This window comes from Symphalangus syndactylus, chromosome 7 (assembly GCF_028878055.3).
Source record: "Symphalangus syndactylus isolate Jambi chromosome 7, NHGRI_mSymSyn1-v2.1_pri, whole genome shotgun sequence".
NCBI classification, from domain to species: domain Eukaryota; kingdom Metazoa; phylum Chordata; class Mammalia; order Primates; family Hylobatidae; genus Symphalangus; species Symphalangus syndactylus.
The window spans coordinates 22,385,116-22,403,164 of record NC_072429.2 but is presented as its reverse complement, the minus strand read 5'-3'; the positions used below and the strand labels follow the sequence as shown (position 1 = coordinate 22,403,164).

The 18,049-nt window shown below is 36.0% G+C and overlaps 1 long non-coding RNA gene across 1 annotated transcript; it reads left to right on the top strand.

Moving 5' to 3' along the window:
• Window positions 1-462: 462 nt before the first annotated feature.
• On the top strand, window positions 463-10,562 carry LOC134737098 (uncharacterized). Its single transcript, XR_010121671.1, has 3 exons — window positions 463-654; window positions 1,133-1,208; window positions 10,197-10,562. It is a non-coding gene; the product is annotated as an uncharacterized lncRNA (long non-coding RNA).
• Window positions 10,563-18,049: the final 7,487 nt, after the last annotated feature.

Sequence of the window (18,049 nt, the reverse complement as noted above, 5' to 3'; positions counted from 1 at the left end):
GGCACAAAACTACAATATTAAGAGGGGCAAATTATTCATTCAAAATCAACTAGGATATGGGAGGATGAGTCGGAGAATGAAGCCAGTGGAAAGTGGTAGTGAGTGTTGAATGTCGTCTGAATCTCTGGATTAAGCCACACTTGAAAGAAATTAGGCTTTTCACTTTGATGAACCAACATTTTCCCTGCCAATACTAGTTTAAGTTGAATTTTCTTTTACTTGCAAACTACAGTTTCTTAACTGATACAACATAAGGTGCAGGGCTGTTTCTTAGTGAGAGAAATGAGAGACATATAACAACACTTAGTAAACTGACAAAAATAGAAAAAATATTATATAACAACGTGACACTTTTGTTATCCATTTTAATATCATTATCATTTCAAATATAATCTTTAGAGCCAGAAGATTATTAATTAAATGGAGTAGAAGATATGTGATAATACATTTCTCACAAAGCTCCTGCGGAACTCTTCCTCCTCCTTGTTGCCTGGGGACCAACAGCTGAGAACCAAGCTGAGGATTCTCTAGTATAGCCAGTCCCAATGCAGCTGTGTAAACGTGGTCTCCTGAATGTGGAAAAAGGAGACTAGACCACCTAAGAGCAAAGTTCCTGTAGCTGAGAAACTTACAGTTCTGCTTCCTCGTGCCTTGGTGTACTTGTGGATTTCATACCTCTTGTGATAACAGATAATCTACAGAACTGAGGGGAATGGGATCTACCCTTAAGCAAAATCTTAACTGGCTGTGTAGCGTTATGTTTCTCACTTTTCTTAACAAGGTCTAGTTCCAATCCCAATGTCCAATAGGAAAGGGGCAGTGTATTTATATCTAAATAAATAAGCTTTAACCAATACTTCTTTGGTATCGTGTAACTCAATAATTATTTTGTGGTTTTGACTAAATTTTCATAGGTTTCAAATAATTATTGACAACACTTGTAAATACTTATTAAAACTGTCACTATAAAAAGTTGCATTTATACATAAATAATACTTTTAGGCATGTTTACTTCTAGTTTTATAGAAATAATTTTAAATGTGTTTTTTTTCCAATTAATATATGTTAAAAATCTTTTAACATTTTAGAATACTTTTTAATCTATGGTCCTATCTTCCTTTGTCTCCAAAAGAAGAAATGTTTAGAGAAGCCTTTATGAATCTGAGTAATGGAATTCCATGGTTCACTTTCATCTTGCAATACCAAAGGTCTGTTTACAATTTTGGAATCAGGATAATATTTCTAAGCTAATAGTCTTTCCTTAAAATAGCTGTTTAAATATACAAGTTGAGGATTCTTAATCTAAAAAACTGAATTCTGAAATGCTCCAAGATCCTGAACTTTTTGAGCACTGATGTGAGGCCTTATGTGGTAAATTCCATACCTGACTTCATGTAATGGGCTGCTATGGTTTGGGTGTTTGTCCTTGCTAAACTTCAAGTTGGAATTGATTCCTATTATTGGAAGTGGGGCCTAATGGGATGTGTTGGGGTCATAGGTCTAGAACCCTCATGAAAAAATTAATGCCGTCCTTTGGAGGTTGGTGAGTGAGTTCTCACTTCTTAGTTTTCTCTAGATCTGGTTGTTAAAAAGAGCCCAGCATCTCCCCCATTCCTCTTGCTTCTTTTTGTGTCATGTGGCCTCTGCACATTGCTGGCTCCCCTTTGCCTTCTACCATGAGAGGAAGCAGACTGACACCCTCGCCAGATGTAGATGTCGGTGCCATGCTTGTTGTACACTCTGCAGAACCATGAGCCAAACAAATCTCATTTCTTCATAAGTTACCTAGCCTGAAGTATTCCTATGCAGCAACACAAACTGGACAAGGACATGGGTCACAGTCAAAATGCTGTCAACACTTTGTTTCATGCACAAAATTGTTAACCATATTGCATAAAATTATCTTCAGGCAATCTATAAAAGGCGTATATAAAACAAAAACATTTCATATTTAGACTTGGTTTTCCATTCTCAAGATATGTAATTATATATAGGCAAATATTAAAACATCTGAAAAGATCCTAAGTCCAAAACACTTCTGGTCTGTGTGTGTGTGTATGTGTATATATATATATATATATATATATATATATATATATATATATATACACACACACATATACGTACATATATATACATATGTATGTTATACATGTGTATATATATGTATCTATATACATATACATACATATACGTACAGATTTATGACCACAACACATCCCATTAGGCCCCACTTCCATTAATAGGGATCAAATTCCACTTGAAGTTTAGCAGGGACAAACACCCAAACCATAGCGGCCCATTACATGAAGTCAGGTGTGGAATTTTCCACTTGAGGCCTCACATCAGTGCTCAAAAAGTTCAGGATCTTGGAGCATTTCAGAATATATATATAAAATTTATATACATATATATTTATAAATTTATAAATATATATATAATTTTCATCTCATTGCTATTAACAATTTGTTGTATATATTAACCCCAATTAAACAAGCTAGTTTATAGCTTTATTCCTATCATATATTTTTCACTTAAAAATACTGAACTTTGAATTAAAAATGCACACTGGGACATTACCACATTCAGATGAAAATAGGCTTAAAGGTGGTCAGACTAGGATTTACTAAATTAGTAATTAATACTAAAAATTTTCCCAGAGGCACTTAGAATAAATATGTGGGAATAACAGATTGTTTGTATGAGACATCTCTCTTTCTATCTCTCTCTTCCTATCTCTGTCTGTGTGTGTTTCTCTCTATTTTTTACTATCCTTTTAATCCTCCCTCCTGCCTGCCACCAGGGTCCACATGCTGAGCCTGACCTTTATTTAGTAAGCACCAGAAAGTAGTGTCTCATACTCCAGCTTTAAACATCTTTTTTTGTTCCCTGTCACAACCTAGTTATCACTTGTTTCTTTCTCTAAGAAACTTGCAAGAAAATACGTTATTGCATCTCTAATTAATTAGCTCACATAAATGCAGTAATGACTTAGGATTTTGTTTGTTTTCTCATTTTAAAAAATTGTCTCCTGGGAGTATTTGTTATTCAAAAGGGAACTCCTAGAGACTTGAAGACAATACCATAGATTAAATCATGATTGGTAGAAATTTATGAGGCCTAGGAGAGAAATATATTATGAAAGGAAGGAATCTTTTATAACATTTATCAAATTGCCCCAGATAGACAATCTTCCCTCTGTTCTAATGTAAGATACATCCTAACTCAAAACCATTAAACCTTTTTGATGGTGTCACTCACATCATGAAGTCTCCACAGTTTAAAAAATCAACAAGAAGAAAAAGAAATAGAAAATAAACAGAAGAAAGAGAATGTGGAGAGATCAAGTAATATCTCTGTCTTTCTCAGGAATTCACGGCTCAGATACAGGGTCACTGAGATTTTTAAACCTGGCACATTAGTAACAGCACAGACAAACAAAATGCAAAATGGACATGACAAATTTGATTTATTCCAGGCAGAGATTCACCAAGCGAGAGATATCTATTGTTATATGAAATTATAAATGCTACCATCACATGCTGGAGAAGATAAACAATCTCTTACTCACTTTAATTTTTCACGTGCAAATTTAAACTGGAAAAAATGCTTTCCATTTATGTTGCATTTAAAGGTTAAATCCTATGACCAAAGTAAAAATAAGCACAGAAAATGGAGTTTGATTTAAGTAGTGCTGCTAAACCTCCTCCTTCTCATTCCAGTAGAAGTGATTTATTGCTAGATTGTGAGTTAAGGCATGTGATCGTTAGCAGATTATTTATTTATTTTTTGTTCAAACTGTTTTTACCTCATGCCAAGTCCAAGCTCATTTAAATGAGGTCAAGATTGTAGCTGGTTCCTGGATGTGTTAAATGATTTTCCTACAGCAGGTGACTTCTTTCCTTCAGTTATTTGTCCTTGCAGAAATTCTTGCACCTTCCCCAAGGAAATGGGAGGAGGGACTTTTTAAAAGGTTAGTGGATGAATCAGTAGTTAAATTATCTTCAAATATTTAATAGGCCTCTAAGGTATTAAAGTTATGTCTGGATTGGTTTGACTGCTATTATCAATTCGAGGTGGCTAATTTTCTTCATCAAAGAAAGGGAATCTTTGCTGGCCTCTGCAAAATATGCTTAATCTTTCATTGTTGACATTTCCACTTGCGAAATAATCAATGTAATTATCAGGATTATCCTTGAGTATGGCTAAATGGAATCAGGAAATGATTGGGATTTCTTCAGAAAAGTTGAAAACATTTCAGAGAATTTCTCATTTAAAATGTCTATTGAAGCCAATTGCAGATAATTCGTCTATATATATAATTGATGAATTTTTATATTATATAATATATAATTATACGTATACAATTATATATTTTCTCATATATATGAGAAAAGAAACTCAAAATATTTTGGTTTATGTATTTATAGAGGCATCAACAATAAAAACTGCTTCAGTCAGTAAGTTTTAGTCTTGAGATAGGCTTGATATGCAAAGGATAGACATTAAGGTACACATATTTCTCCTTATGACAGGGAGTGAGATGGGGTAGATGAAACATAGTATATCAGTACAATTCTTGTGGGAACATGACAAGGAAACAAATTCAAACCGATATAAGAGCAGCAAGTAGAATTTATTGGCTGGTAAAGTCCAGAAAAATGTTTCACAACCAAACCAAGAGAAAATGCCAGGATGCTGCTTGGTGCTAGGTGCACGTGGGGCCAGGAAACCAGATACCCCTGGTGTTCCCTAGCTCTTCTCTCTCACTACAGACCAGCTTTGTCCAAAGGACAATGTAGGAAAAGAATCCACTCTAGCTCATTTCAACCGAAAGATATTTATTACGTTTGTTAAATAGATTATGAATTATTGGGAAAGCTAAAAAAAATAGAACCTAGGCTGAATTTCCAGGAACAGCTTCCAAAGGCTCATTGCAGTACTGCGTAGCCAAGAGCACTGCTGCCTCTAACCTAACTGAAAACTGCCAACCAAACTGGAAGTCGCCACTGCAGCTGTTCATTGCTAAACTTTCTGCCTCTGTCCCACCCTACACTAGTAAAACCTCTGCCTTTTTCACTGGAAATTCAGTTTTGAATTCATGTCTCATCCATGTGTGCTTAATTGGTAGAGTCCAAAGTTCACCTAGAACCCTCACTGAAAGGAAGTCTGGAAGAGGAAGTCTTAGGTGGTTTTAGCCCTTCAGCTTCAGCAGTGCAAGAAGACACTCTAGAAGGAGATTGGAAGAGATAAGGGATATTGAGTCAATGCATAATACACTTCCTGGTCATGAAATACGCCTGGTATGTTCTGAGTTTCCAGTTTAGAAATTCAACCATTACAAAGAGATTAAGTCAATGCTTTTGCAAGTTTTAAAATTCCCAAGGCATAATAATCCACCTTTTCCTCATCGGATAATCACCTCTTGTCAGTGGAAAGGGTCACTCTGAATAGAATGCTCACTCCTACGGTGATGGTGCTGATGGGGCCACAGCTGCTGGAAAAGGAGTGCGGGGTCAACAACCCCATAGATTTTCATTTGGTGTATCTATGTGTGTATACATATATATGTATGTATTTGTCATTTACGTGTGTGTGACTATTTACTTTACCCTTTATATATGTATATTACATGACTAGGTATTCAGATATCTAAATTCAAATATGCTACAGTGGATAGTAAATACCAATCAAGTGATATTGTCATTACCAAAATTTGGTGTTTAGAGTTTGTATAAAAGTTATACAAGCTTGTTATTTGCTGCTGAGCCATCAAGTTGCATGTTTCTCAGGCAAGGCTCATAATATAAGCAAAGGTGCAGTTTGAGGATCATGACGGACATTTGCTAGAGGCTCGGAAGACTGGGAGAAATTTTGAAAAGGAAAACCTGTAGCCAGATTTTACTAGCCCTAGAACTACTGGAAAACCAATTTAGATGTTCTCTTCTAAGTAATGTATTGCACATAAAAGCATTAAACACAATTTCTGAAGGTTAATCTAGTAGTGGTATAAAAAACAAATGTGGAAGAGAACAGACGCAGAAAGACCAGAAAGGAGGATAAAGCCACTAATCTAGAGACAAATTGATGTAACTAAAGAGGGTAGTGGAAGGAACAAAAAAAAAGATGAGGCAAATGAACCGTGGTTTTCATAAACATGGTTTTAAAATGATAACTTCAATTTATTTCACGTTTTTGGGAAAATGTATGAAACTGCTTTAGATCAAGGAATGTAAAACCATCATTGCAAAACTTATTTTATTTCATTTTTGAGACAGAGTCCAGCTCTGTTGCCCAGGCTGGAGTGTGGTGGCATGATCGTGGCTCACTGCAACCTCCACCTCCCAGGGTTCAAGCGATTCTTCTGCCTCAGCCTCCCGAGTAGCTGGGACTACAGGTGTCCGCCACCACACCTAACTAATTTTTGTATTTTTAACAGAGGTGGGGTTTTGCCATGTTGGTCAGGCTGGTCTGGAACTCCTGACTTCAATTGATCCACTCTCCTTGGCCTCCCAAAGTGACAAAACTTATTTTTAATACATTAACACTGTATTGCTTGATATACTTAATAAAATGATACCTTTAAATTTGGAAAGCCATTGAGACTCACATAAGCCCAATTTTCCGAAGTAAAATTATGGAAGTTAAATTATTGAACGGAAGTCAACACAGCTTCCAATTAGAGAAGGAAGAAGTAGAGTTCCTAGAAAGTGGTCAAGTAATCAGTATTCCAACTTAGCATTTCCAAGGGAAGCCAGCTTTGAAGATGCACGCAGTCTCATAACTTGTGACTTAAAGTATTTTGCCTAGTATCAGAGGGGAGACTTAAAAGGCTCACTGTTACCTTGGGAGAAAAGTTCTAAAAAATTTACATAAGAAAAACATGGCCGGATGCGGTGGCTCACGCTTGTAATCCCAGCACTTTGGGAGGCTGAGGCGGGCGGATCACGAGGTCAGGGGATCGAGACCACGGTGAAACACCGTCTCTACTAAAAATACAAAAAAAATTAGCCGGGCGCGGTGGTGGGCGCCTGTAGTCCCAGCTACTCAGAGAGGCTGAGGCAGGAGAATGGCGTGAACCCGGGAGGCGGAGCTTGCAGTGAGCCAAGATTGCGCCACTGCACTCCAGCCTGGGCGACAGAGCAAGACTCCGCCTCAAAAAAAAAAAAAAAAGAAAAACATGGAAGTAAATAGCAGTACACAAAAATCTTGACAACTACTCTTGTTATTGTAGGCTTTCCATTTCTGTAGGTAAGTTGACCTGTTTCAAGATGGTTTTACCCTCATGTAAGTCCTAAACATATTTTCTTTCTACTGGATCTGTTGTTGCCACCATTCAAATGGTTGTGAGCCTGGTAGGTAAGAACCAGAGATGGCTGGCACAGAAATAATTCTCCTTTCTTGCTTGGCTACCTTAAGTTTACCTTCCTGATTATGGAAATTAAAATTCAGGATGATTTTTAACAGTCTTCTAATTGTGTTTTACCACTCCGCGTTTTAAACTAGAGTATCAGTGTGAAATAAGAGGATTTATAACAGCCATGTTTCTCTGGTTTCTTAGAAGGATACACATGAGTAATCAATACACAGTAATGAAATGGAACACTTGTGTCATGGATTTTTCGGATTCAAATTTCACTGGGAGCAAATGCAGCAAAAGAAGTTTCCTATCCAGGCCTTGTCTAATAAACAGACCTGACAGTATATTACACAGCAGTCTTTCTCAACTCCTGTGGGCTGAGACTTTGGCTCATTTTCAATGTGTTGCTCTTCAAGTTAATTCTGTAGCTATGTATCTATGCCATTTACTTGATATTCATTGAAAGTTATACCTTATTCCAAGTTTGATTATTTCCTGCTTTTTAGTCTTAAGATCTTAGAGTTTTACTCTAAGCCCATGATCCTTAAAAGAGTATTTGGAAAAGATACATGCCTATGTTTTTCATATTACCCGCATAAGAAAAGATGCTTAAAAACTTTTCTCAATAAGAAAATAATTCAACTTTATGTGAAATATTAATCAATGCCAGTATTTCCATATGCCTACGATTTGCTACATTAAAGCATTCATCGATATTCATTAATAATGGTTAGTCCTTTATTCATGCTGAATGCTGTTCTTTTTCTTTTTTCTCCTAACAAACAAACAAGAAAAAGAATATAATCACAGCTTCCAATATTAAAACATAATTTAACAACAGAAAAGTTAAGTCCAATTCTTTTCTTTTCTTACTGTAGCTTGGCTCAGAATATAATTTGGAAGAGGCTTAAAGCCTCAATTTCAATTGGCCTTGCTTATTCTCAGTGCAACCTTGAAATAAATTTATTGTTTTTCGTTTATATTTAAGGTCAGATGAAAGATAAGTTAGGATCTATTGCACTGGCTGTAACAACCAATAAAATAGCTCACCACAGCCTGAAGAATACCTAGTTCCTAATCACAAATGGTGTGAAACATAGTCCCTTACAGAAGTTACCATTTGGCACTACATTCATGTCCTATGTAAGAAAATAATTTATATTCTTATCTGTGGAGCTAATGTTCATATGATAGAGGTAGAATGATATAACTGCTTAGAAATTCTATTAGCTTGGCTGTTAGAATTCTTTTAGTTGGGTAAGTTGGAGAATAGCAGCATTTAAATGAATAATATTCATTAAAATAAATATTCATATTAAAAGTAAAAACACTTTCACTAATAAAACAGCCAGTACATTTCTTTTCATCTATATCACCTATATACATATTTTTAGACCCAAATTGTCTAAAACAAGTGAGGCAAAATTAACAAAATTAACAAGTAAATGTCTCCCTCCCAATACTATCTTAATAGTACCCTGTAGCATATTGATCATTTAATAAATCTAATTTTCTTTAGAAAATTTATAAATAACCCTTGAGATAATATTTTTGACCTATAATTTATGTGCAACAAATTCACCAATGTTAATTGTATAATTTGGTGTGTTTTAACAAATGTATAATATAGTGTTGTAAGTCACACCAAAATCATGATATAGAATATTTTCATTGCTCCGAGAAACTCCCTTGTGCTCTTTTTGTAGAGAGTGTACTACAAATTTATTTGCACATCTGACAGGCTTTTATCTGTAATTCCTGAATCAGGGCATTTAGAATAAGAGCTCCCACTGGATAATGGCAGAATGGTAGGTTTTGTGAGGTGGGAACAAAGAAACAGAATAATAGAAAACAAAAAAACAGATTGACTTTTCAGTTAGCCAGCTTTTGGTTTCATTGAGTTTCTTTGTTGTCTTCACTTTTTTTATTTCATTGATTGCTGCTATTTTCTTCTTATTGTTTCTTGTGTTTATTGTACTTATTTTCCTTCTGCTTACTGGATTCAATTAGCTCTTTTGCCTGATATTCCCCTTTGTCTTAAGTTTTTAAAGTTGAAGTCTTAAATTATTAATTGAGCCCTTTCATCTGTTCTACCATAAGTGTTTGATGCTATGCATTTTCCTCTGTGCACCGCTTTTGCTCTACTCTGAAAAGTCTGATAATGTTATGTTTTTACCTGGTTTACTTTTATTTTATTTTTATTTTCATCTGGTAAAGACATTTCTTGTTTTACTTTGTCCTTTCTCCCATGAGGTATTTAGGAAGTGTTGTTTAATTTCCACATATTTCAGGGATTTTCCAGATACTTTTTAGTTATTGAATTCTAATTTAACTCCATTGTGATCAGAGGGCATGATTTTCTGGGATTTCAGTTTTCTTAAGTATATTGAGATTTGTTTTATAGCCCAGAATATGGTGTATTTTGGCAAATATTCTGTGCACACATAGAAATAATGTGTATTTTGTTGTTGTTGAGTGGAGAGTTCATTGGGTCAAGATGATTGATAGTGTTGTTTAAGTCTTGCATACACAGTTTATCCTTGAATAACCCTTGAGAGTTAAAGTGCCAACTTCCTGTGTAGTCAAAAAATCTTTGTGTAACTTTCAACTTTCCAAAATCTTAACTAGTATAACCTGCTGTTGACCATAAGCCTTACTGGTAACATAAACAGTTGATTAACATTATTTGGTATGTTATGTGTATTTTATAGAATAAAGTTAGCTAGATAAAACAAAAAGTAATTTAAAATCATAAGGAAGAAAAAATGTATCTACTATTCATTAAGTTGAAATGTATCATAAAAGTCTTCATCTTCAGTTTCTTTGTGTTAAGTAGGCTGAGGAAGAGGAGGAGTTGGTCTTCCTGTCTCAGGTGACAGAGGCAGAAGAGGTGGAGGAGGTAGAAGAGGATGCAGGAGATGAAGGCATACTTGGTGTAAATTTTATTGAGAAACATCTGAGTATAAGTGGATCTACACAGTTCAGACTCATATTATTCAAGGGTCAACTATCCTAACTGATTTTCTGTCTACTTTTATATCAGTTACCAAGACAGATGGGTTGAAATTTTGTACAGTAATTCCCAAGAAAGGAAATCTTCTCATTGGACAGGACAGACAAAAAAAATTGGCTCTTCAAGATGTGAATAAGAATTTAACAGGATGTTAACTACAGAAAGGATATCATAGAGTTAAAAACAAGAAATTGGGTCTTTCAAAATGTGAATAAGAGTGCAACAGAATGTTAACTACACAAAGGATATCCTAGAGTAAAATGTACGTACATTAAATGTTAGCTGGATAACATTACAAAGTTTTACCCATTTTCCAACTACAGCTATCTAAGAAGTGCTTTGGATCATAGATGAGAGTAAGAAGAGGTTAGAAATAATGGCATTTGGGGGTTTTTATGTAAATGTCTTACTTTATTATTTTCTTAATGCTACTTAATACACCTAAAGTTATAGAAGAAAAAAGTAAGGAAATTTATATTTTGTTATATTGAGATAATGTTAAATATCTTGAAGTATACAGAATGTGACTACAAAAAAAATTTAAAAACCACCACCATTTCCACCAAAAACATTTTCTGCAAAATGTGAAGTATGTCTGAAGGAGGAGGGAAATGGGCGATGTGGCAGCTTAAAACGAGGACCAGTTCATGAAGTGCCTGGCAGTCATTCTAAGAGCTTGATATTTTATCCTGATGGCAAAAGGAATCACTGAAGGACTTTAGGGATTGAATTACTAATGGGCTAATGTATTAATATATATGGGATTTGTCAAGACCACTTTGGCAGAAAAATGGAGGATTCAAGGCAAAGAGTAACAATTAGACATTTAGAACGTATGTAATTTTACTGAAAGTCAATGAAAACCTAAATGGAGGGGGGTGGTGTCCAATTTTGGAAGAAGATTTCTGAAGAAAATTCATTTGAGTATCACTTGAAGGTGTATAATTAGATAGAGATTCCAATAAATTTAAATCTAATAAAAAGTTGTAGAAATCAAGCTAAAAATACAAAAATATTCTTTTTTTTTTTTTTTTTTTTTTTTTTGAGACGGAGTCTTGCTCTGTCGCCCAGGCTGGAGTGCAGTGGCGCAATCTCGGCTCACTGCAAGCTCCGCCTCCCGGGTTCACACTATTCTCCTGCCTCAGCCTCTCTGAGTAGCTGGGACTACAGGCGCCCGCCACCACGCCCGGCTAATTTTTTTTTTTTTGTATTTTCAGTAGAGACGGGGTTTCACCGTGGTCTCGATCTCCTGACCTCGTGATCCGCCCGCCTCAGCCTCCCAAAGTGCTGGGATTACAAGTGTGAGCCACCGCGCATGGCCGACCTTGTCTTTTATTACAGTCTCTTAATGATTTTGGAGATTAGTTTTGATGTCAACATACATGCATGAGAAATGTATTATTTCTAGGGGACCATTTTTCTAGCATTACAGTATGAGTTAGGAGAATACTCAGGACCAAATTTTCCCCCCAAATTAGAGACACATGTTGTTATTTAATTATTAAAAGACTTCTGGTATGTTAAAATCATTAAGAACAATTTTAGATGTTAAACTTTAAATATTTTCTTCCAGAAATTCAGCAATCTTACCCCCTGCTACCGTAATAACCACCATCAGAGATGGTGAAACACACCATCCAGTACTTCAAGCCATCACATGCATTGCAGTAATCATGAGAGCAAAATAAAGAAGTATGCTCCTACTAAACTTGTGAGGTATTTACTCCCTCCCCAACACACACACCGACTATTTTGTTTTATTTCCAGTGGGGTCACAACATTTGCTGGGACTGCCGCCTAACCACTAGGCTAATTAAGTTGCTTCCTTGGCGGTCTCCCCTTTTCCCTCCAATCCATTTAGTTCATCTAACGTATCTCTGCCAGGTTGATATTCTTAAAAAGGCTCTCTTTCATCATGTTATCAGAACAAAGTGGTCTGCCCTCCATGAACTTTGTATCTAGAATCTAGAAGAGATAAATACGCATGTTAAGTAAGAGAGGAGGGACTAAACCTGCCCAGGACTGACTGAAACATTAAAGAGATGATTATTGATAGTCCGAGGAGAAATATATTTCCTTAGCAACTTTTATTTTACATTTAGACTTACTGAACTCTTCATCCAAAAAAAATCTTATTTATTTAACACCAGGACATTTTATTCCTAACAATAATAGTTAAGCCTTACTTCTTATTTCTTCTGCTCCTCGTAGCACTCTGTTCACTAACACGTTCTTTCCTTTAATTTTGATAGTTCTCCAAATAGATGTCATACTTCTACCACTCCATCCATCTGTTGATGGAGTGGTGTCTCCACATTTTTTTTTTGCTTTGCAAAAGCCTGTGCATCTGATAGGGTGGCCTTTAAATATTTCCATGTATGCTTGTCTGATATTCTCAGACAGAAATAGCTACTTGTCTTATCATGGCTTATTCATCATATCATCAGTTGGCATAAATCTATAAACTATAGCAAGCTATAGTCCTAAATAGGAATCTAATAAATATTCAGTAGAACCTCTGACCATATTTATTTTTTATTCAAAAAACATTTACTGATAGTTGACTACCTTGAGGAAATACAGTAAATGTACAGTGCTAACAATTATTGAGCTCTTATTTCTCTAAGACACAGTACCCAGAACTTGACATGTATCACATTTCCATTAATCCTCAAAAACTCACAAAGGTGTTATTATCCCCATTGACAAGATGGGGAAACTGAGGTACATGGAAACAAAAGAGTTTGCTAGTGCAGCCCAGCTGGGAATGGCGGACATCTTAAAGCTCAAAGCAATACTGCTTTCTCTTACACATACCTCACTTTATATTCATGAGTCTTATTTAGCAAGGACTGCCACAACTATCTATAGGCCCTGGGGCACTATGGAACTTGCCCAAGATCACTGGGATTTAAGGCACAGCTGAGATTAGGAAACAGCTTTTGAGACTGAACAACTATATTCTTTTCACAGCCCCTCACTGTCTCACAATGATATCCTTCTTCAGTTAATGATTTTGACTTTCTGATGTTAAGTTACAGTAAAAACCCAACCAACCAAAAAAAAAACACCTGTGCAATTTTGCATGTTTTTAAACAGAATTGTTTCTCGATGTTATGATTTCCCTCAATGCTCTAAGTGCCTAAATTTCCCCATTACACGTCAAGAAAAACTAAATTTACTAACACTTCAATAACTTTATAATGTCACATTACAAAAATCTGTGTCCATGACTCCATTTTTCCAAAGGAATTTCCTTTTTCTGAGCTTTATTTTATGTTTTTAAACTAAATGAAATACAGAAAGCAATGGTTTAGTATACAGCATGGGTTTGCCAACAGTAGTTCACATTAGACCTGCCAGCTAAACCTCATTTCTCACCTGTGAGTCCAACAGATAAATTATAAATGCTGGCACAATATTTATATCATTATTTTTGTAGCCCACAATTTACAACTCTGGCTGTCCTTGAGAGGCTCTGTGTATTTGTTACGGTTCCCCTCCAGGGAGGATTCATCAAATGACGACTCAACATCTGTGCTCAGGGAAAATTCAGGCTCCGTCTACTATATTCCATTATCCCAAGAAACGTTATTATTCCTCATTGATTGTGTAACGGAGGATTAATTATGCTGTCACTTAGTGTATTTACATCCTTGGTGGTTGTATTGGCTTGCTGACTTTAAAAGGGCCAGTCTACGTCCTGCAGAGGGACATATCTGTTTTATAAACTGCCTTCTTGCTGCTTATTGCTACTGCACAGGTGCTGTGTCTGTATTTCAAAACAACCAATGGAATAGGAAAAGTCTTCATCAGCTGGTTATTTTTAACTCTTAAAAGAAACTGGGTTGGTGTGTTTTTCACTAAATTAACCACTGGTGCTGGTGGGGTGCCGTGGCTGATGCCTGGAATCCCAGCACTTTGGAAGCCCCAGGAGGGAGGATTGTTTTAATCCGGGAGTTCAAGAACAGCCTAGGCAACATTGGGAGACCCCACCTTTACAGAAAACGTTTTAAAAAATTAGCCAGGTGTGGTGGTGTGCACCTGTAGTCCCAGCTATTTGGGAGGCTGAGACATGGGGATGTCTTCATCCCTGGAAGTTGAAGCTGCAGTGAGCCTTGATTGTGTCACTGCACTCCAGCCTGGGCAAGAGAGAGAGAGAGACCCTGTCTCAAAAACCTTAAGTAAATAAATAAATAAATATTATACACTGGTGGACAGTGATTAAGAGTAAAATAACCGGCCGGGTGCAGTGGCTCATGCCTGTAATCCCAGCACTTTGAGAGGCTGAGGCGGGCGGATCACGAGGTCAGGAGATCAAGACTATCCTGGCTAACATGGTGAAACCCCATCTCTACTAAAAATACACAAAATTAACTACATGTGGTGGCAGTCGCCTGTAGTCCCAGCTACTTGGGAGGCTGAGGCAGGAGAATGGCATGAACGCGGGAGGCAGAGCTTGCAGTGAGCCGAGATCGCACCACTGCACTCCAGCCTGGGCGACAGCGTGAGACTCCGTCTCAAAAAAAAAGAAGAAAAACCTAGGCTGAAGTCCCAACTTTATCAGTTATTGGCTCTGTGACTTACTAAGGGTAAGTAAATTAAAATTCTGTGCCTAAAATGTCCTCAACTTTAAAAACACAGGTGATAATAATGTCCATATGACATAGAGTGACCAAGAGTAAATGAGATAAAGCACATCACCTAACAGTGTCTGGTAACTGACACTCAAAAATGTAGCCATCATTTTATGCAACGAGTATTACTCAGAGCTGCTGTTTAGTGAATTCATAAGTGTACAGTCACTACAGCAGTGATTGCAAGCCTTTATTATGTCTTTCAAATAATATATCTAGACTTAATCTTTGTTTATTTATATAGTATATCTATTTTCCTCAAAAATTAAAAATGGCCACAGGTCAAAATATTTCTTCCTATTTTCAGATGTACAGACTATGCTTAAATAATTGCGAGTTTTACAACTGCCTAAAAGTAGACCAGTGATTAACCTTGAAATATGATTGTTTCTTTTCACTTGTGTCAGTTAATGGGTTTTTTGGACATGGCCAACATCACCAGACAACTTTGTCTATCTTACTGTCACACTCAACCAAACACTGGGATATCTAAATGGCACAGTCATGTGGTGTGTCTCACAGTTCCACCCTAGGCATCATGGGACATTCTATTTCATCACTTTCCTATAGTCCAGCAACAGCCTTGTCTCCCCTTTTTCATCTGTGCCCTGAAGAAACTAGAGTGTTCTTAAACTATAAAAGAACCCATATTGTTAACTTAGTCAACACTCATCAGTAGCCTTCTATCACACTTAGGATAAAATCCAAACTCCTTACCACAGCCTACATGGCCTTCTGGAAGTTGATCCTTGCCATTCTGTCTACTCTCTGATCTCTTCCCCTGGTATTTTTTCCTTGAACACCAAGTTCCAGTCATCCTGATCTTCTTGCTTTTTAAACATACCAAGTTCATGCCTTACCCAGGATCTTTGTACTTGTTCCTTCTCCTAGAAGTCTTTTTATAGATTTTCAAATACCTTCCAAAGTCTTGTCCTCAAGATGTCTGCCAATACGTTACCTTATCTCCTTTGAAATAACTTCTTTGACCAGAGTCTCTAGAATACTCCCCGTTTCCCCATTCCTCCCCATTACCTTGTTTCTTTTCATGGTATTTACCACTATTTGCAATTTTAATAATGTATTTATTCATCTATTTTCATCTGTTTCTTCTGCCAAAACACAATCTATAGAAAGGCAAAGACTTTCAGCATTTTGTTTATGGCTACATCCCTCCAGCCCAGAGCCTAGAGCTGTGAAAGAAGCAGCTCAGAGAAAGTAGTCAGTCAAGAACAGGAATGATCTAAAACAGAGCCTACCTTGTATCTGTAAGTCATAAATACCACTTGATTGCAGAGGGGAGTAACCACAACATGTATTATTTAAAAGCCTAAACATACTTTTTGTTGTATAGTTTATTGTGCTTTTATTTTCATAAGGATGGCACCAACTCTATTGATGCTAATTTACCTATTTAATTATGCAAACACTATTTAATGAGTTAACCCAAAATGTATATTTTATCATGTGATGCTTAAAATGCTGCTGGATGAAAAATTAAGAGTCATGAATCATTTAAATATATTCAAGGTTATATTATTCAGCTATATAACAACAAAAGTCTGAACTACTATTTCAGTAAAAGTCAATCACATTCCTTTTACCGAAATAGTATTTTCACTCTGAGTTTTTTAAAAAACACAATTGTGAGCATGTGAGCTAGTTTGGCTATGATATCTTATTAGTGTAGCTGAATTTTAATCAGAACATGGAGTTATGTGGGGCGAAAAACACAATAATTTGTATTTGATGCAGTACTGCTAGCTATACTGCAAATAATTAGATCCTAGTATCCAAACGTGAAAATTCAGTATAAGTGAACTTAAAGTAGTATTTGAGAACAAACCAGTAAAACAAAATGAAATTCGTACTACACTTGTGACCTTAAGCTATGCATATTAGAGCAATTACTCTCTACTGTCCTGCATATGCAATCAGCCTGAAATGTAGAACAACTTAGTACTACCTAAAACTTATTTCCTCCAAGGTTAAATTACAGATCTATCTCTTTATAATATATTCATTACAGTACATTTCAACAAAAGCAGTATAGGCTGTAACAAAACATTAAGGATAAAGCTCCTTTCATTAAAGAAGAATTTGAATAATATCCCCCAATAATCTGAGAGAATGTAGATATAGATTTGTCAATATATGAACAGAATCTTATAGAAATAACACAATTTTCAGAAATAATTATAATCTGCTTAAAAATAAGAACCTCCTCCTTATAAAAGTTCTCCCCATCCCATGAGAGATGGATTGAAGGAATGAAGGAGTCGTGCTTTCATTCTGTAATTCTTTATTGATTATCTTTTATGTCTCCACATCCCAGACAAGGTGTTGGGAATCAAAGATAAGCAATCCCTAGAGGTTCTCGATGTTTGCTAGGTGAGCTGGATACACACGCCTAATCAAAGCATGTCTCTCCCCCTAACTCTAAGAAGAGGTGCGCCTCCCAGGATCTGCTAGGAATTGCCTATATTCTTCTCCCAATGTAGTCAACACTTATGACTGTACCTAATAATTTAGCACTTAATGAAATGTCTTGTCCAGTGTCTAGATGTATTGTTCTTTATTCTCAATTCATATTTTGTAATGTGCAACCATGATTTAGTATTTTTTGATTTATTTTAAATGCCCAGGACAATAAAAGACTGACAGTGGACACTTATCAAACAAAAAGATCATGATATATACAATCTAGGTCATAGTACAGGGGAGTCACCCTTTATATTAGCATATCAAAGGAAGAATTCTATATCATATCATCTTTGAGCACCTATTTAAAATCAAATTTCAGAATTCCAGATTTCCTTTAAAAGAGAAAAGTTATCTACATTGCTTGTCATTACCAAGTTCTTACTTTATTTACTCATTTTGTTTATTGAATCTTCCCTAATAGAATGTAAGCTCCATGGGACAGGGATTTTTCTCCTATCCCAAATTACTAAAAAAGTGCCTGGCACATAGAAGGTACTCAATAAATATCTTTAGAATGAATAAAGGAAGGAATAATTTCCATTATCAAAACAAGTCAGA